At 40.8% G+C, this 3992-nt stretch overlaps 1 long non-coding RNA gene across 1 annotated transcript; it reads left to right on the forward strand.

Annotated features, from left to right (window-relative positions):
* Window positions 1-1521: 1521 nt before the first annotated feature.
* Window positions 1522-3458, forward strand: LOC120725870. Its single transcript, XR_005694245.1, has 3 exons — window positions 1522-1570; window positions 2150-2323; window positions 3411-3458. It is a non-coding gene; the product is annotated as an uncharacterized LOC120725870 (long non-coding RNA).
* Window positions 3459-3992: the final 534 nt, after the last annotated feature.

Genomic DNA, 3992 nt, shown 5'->3' on the forward strand with positions numbered 1-3992 from the left:
GACAAGAAGACATCTTTAAAGCCTCACCTGGAAGAGATGAACCAATCAGAACAGTGCTGACAAAGGGAGTGGCTGGCATTGGGAAAACAGTCTTAACACAGAAATACACCCTGGACTGGGCTGAAGACAAAGCCAACCAGGACATCCAGTTCATATTTCCATTCACTTTCAGAGAGCTGAATGTGCTGAAAGAGGAGAAGTTCAGCTTGGTGGGACTTGTTCATCACTTCTTTACTGAAACCAAAGAAGCAGGAATCTGCAGCTTTGAAGACTTCCAGGTTGTGTTCATCTTTGATGGTCTGGATGAGTGTCGACTTCCTCTGGACTTCCACAAAACTACAAACCTAACTGACCCTAGAAAGTCCACCTCAGTGGATGTGCTGCTGATAAACCTCATCAGGGGGAAACTGCTTCCCTCTGCTCGCCTCTGGATAACCACACGACCTGCAGCAGCCAATCAGATCCCTTCTAACTGTGTTGACATGGTGACAGAGGTCAGAGGGTTCACTGACCCACAGAAGGAGGAGTACTTCAGGAAGAGATTCAGAGATAAGGAGCAGGCCAGCAGGATCATCTCCCACATCAAGACATCACAAAGCCTCCACATCATGTGCCACATCCCAGTCTTCTGCTGGATCACTGCTACAGTTCTGGAGGATGTGCTGAAAACCAGAGAGGGAGGACAGCTGCCCAAGACCCTGACTGAGATGTACATCCACTTCCTGGTGGTTCAGGCCAAAGTGAAGAAAGTCAAGTATGATGAAGGAGCTGAGACAGATCCACACTGGAGTCCAGAGAGCAGGAAGATGATTGAGTCTCTGGGAAAACTGGCTTTTGATCAGCTGCAGAAAGGAAACCTGATCTTCTATGAATCAGACCTGACAGAGTGTGGCATCGATATCACAGCAGCCTCAGTGTACTCAGGAGTGTTCACACAGATCTTTAAAGAGGAGAGAGGACTGTACCAGGATAAGGTGTTCTGCTTCATCCATCTGAGTGTTCAGGAGTTTCTGGCTGCTCTTCATGTCCATCTGACCATCATCAACGCTGGACTCAATTTACTGGAAGAACCAACAACCTCTCTGAAAGCTGAAACAAGAGAATCTGCAAAGCAAAATACTTATCAAAGTGCTGTGAACAAAGCCTTACAGAGTCCAAATGGACACCTGGACTTGTTCCTACGCTTCCTCCTGGGTCTTTCACTTCAGACCAATCAGACTCTCCTACAAGGCCTGCTGACACAGATGGGAAGTAGCTCACAGACCAATCAGGGAACAGTCCAGTATATCAAGAAGAAGCTCAGTGAGAATCTGTCTGCAGAAAAAAGCATCAATCTGTTACACTGTCTCAATGAACTGAATGATCATTCTCTAGTGGAGGAGATCCAACAGTCCCTGAGATCAGGAAGTTTCTCCACAGATAAACTGTCTCCTGCTCAGTGGTCAGCTCTGGTCTTCATATTACTGTCATCAGAAAAAGATCTGGAAGTGTTTGACCTGAAGAAATACTCTGCTTCAGAGGAGGCTCTTCTGATGCTGTTGCCAGTGGTCAAAGCCTCAAACACAGCTGTGTGAGTAAATATGTCCTCATCCTTTTACTGTAAAAATCTGAATTAATGAAAATGTATGCCATTTGACCATTAAATTAAATCCTTATCAGTCCTCAGAGTGAGATATATGATACTTGGAATAGGTTTTTAGCAGCAGAAATCACCTCGCCAGTACTACAAGTCCATATCTTATACCTAGGCTCCGCAGCTGCTAATGAACTGATTCATATTTGTTATGTTATGGTTTCCTAAGAAAAGAAAAATCTCACTCAGGTGCTTCTCTGATAACAATTTCCTTCTCAGCCTACACATGACAGATTACCTTGAGCACCTTGAGGCAACTGTTGTTGTGATTTGCATATATAAATTGTAAAGAAATACATTGATCTGAATTACCTTCAGTTTGTCAGTCATCTGTGGTGAAGTGCTTGCTATAACTTGGAATTGGTCTTTCACGTACTTGTGGAGAAATTTTGGCAACAAAGTCTTGGAAATCATCAAGCTTTTTTTGGCAAATGTGAGAAGAGCCATTTTTGTGTTAGGGTTAGGGTTACTTCATATGATTGCTGATATTATTGTTTTTGCTTATTTTACTTGCAGTCTAAATGGCAGTAACCTCTCAGAGAGAAGCTGTGAAGCTCTGTCCTCAGTTCTCAGTTCCCAGTCTTTTAGTCTCAGACAGGTGGACCTGAGTAACAATGACCTGTATGATTCAGGTGTGAAACTTTTGTCTGATGGACTCAAGAATCCATGCTGTGTACTAGAAACTCTAAGGTCAGAATTCAGACTTTGATATTTGATGTGATCATTGGATGTCTTAATTGAATGTCTTGAAATTTCATTATTGAACAGACAGTGAAATTGGTTAAATAAACACATGTAAATGTGTTTGTTCTTTTTCTTTGTCTCATTTTTTTAAAATAACTTTGCACTGTTCAATCTCGAGATTTTTCTGTATATTGTATTGATTGTGCATGGCCATTTCCTTTCATTGCTCAAGCAGTCATTTTTGTCCTCTGCGAGATCATTACTTCAGCAGTAATTCAGTTGACAAAATCCTTAAAGTCTTGTTTCTATTTTTAGGTATGGAGGTTTTTTTCAAGAATTGCGTTATTCTTATTATATATTATTATATAAAGTGTATCCTGTCTCTTACCCACTAAAACCTGGGGGAGCACTCCAGCCCTGCTTTCAACTTGAATTGATAATCAGTTTAGAAAATGGATTAAGTAATTCAATTACAGTCATGTTATAGTTAGGCCTGGTTGACATGTCTTTTTCAGAAGAAGCCCCACTATTTGCTTAAAGTATGTGTGATAGAGCATAAGGAGCATCTGTGGTGCTATCCTGCATGCATATAAGTAAGTAAGAAAGTGATATCACTATTACTAAAGTGATCAATACAGCAGAAAAGAAATCTTCCACCTCATTATCCTCTTCAGCTACCCTGTCTGTAAATCATACATTAAAACAGATTTCACTGCCATCTTGTGAACCTTCCCTTTCACTCTTGTTGCTATCTTGCTATGATTGACTTTCTCAAAGGACCTTGCCACTGTTTTTGTTGGGGATAGACCCTATCAATTTGATAACTCTGAATTCACCAACATAGGTCAAAAACACTGGGTTCAGACAAAACCATGTTATCTTTTGATTTGATTTGACTTTTCTCTTGTATATAACCGAGGCAGTGTAGACTGTCAGAAAAGAAAATCACTCAACCACCGGTACAGATATGTGGGTGGCACTTGGTTCAAAATCAAATTTCAAGTAGTAGAAGGCTTCACTATTCACATAAACTCAGTGGATAGAAAAAAAAAACAGTGCTTCAGCTTACATATTATTTTTTGTTTGTCTTCAGTCTGTCAGGCTGTCTAATCACAGAGGAAGGCTGTAGTTCTCTGGTCTCAGCTCTGAGCTCCAACCGCTCCCATCTGAGAGAGCTAGACCTGAGCTACAATCATCCAGGCGACTCAGGAATGAAGCTGCTATCGGCTGGACTGAAGGATCCACACTGGAGACTGGACACTCTCAGGTATGGTGAGAATGTCTGATAGAGGAGGAAGAGCTGGGAAAATTCCCTGTGTCCTTAATAACACTTAAACTCCCGTTTATTTCATGCAAACATGACATGAACAGTCAAACACAGGAATAGTTTTCTATTGCTTAGAACACCATCTCTACTCTACTTTAAATATTTATGAGATATGAAATAAATATTTATTCTTGACTAACAATAATGATAACTGCAAGGATTTGGTTGATGAACATGGCGCTTGTGTTCAGCTTGGCTGCTGTTGCTGCTGAGTGTGTTTGTCAACTGCTTCAGTATATTGTTTTTTATCTTGTCATCTCATCTGTTGTATATTATGAAGGTTTATTTGCTACTCGGATCTACAGTTCACATATATTGTTGAGTATCAAACTATGTATGGAAAAAACT

Source organism: Simochromis diagramma, unplaced genomic scaffold (assembly GCF_900408965.1).
Source record: "Simochromis diagramma unplaced genomic scaffold, fSimDia1.1 OVJJ01000642.1, whole genome shotgun sequence".
Classification (NCBI taxonomy): Eukaryota; Metazoa; Chordata; class Actinopteri; order Cichliformes; family Cichlidae; genus Simochromis; species Simochromis diagramma.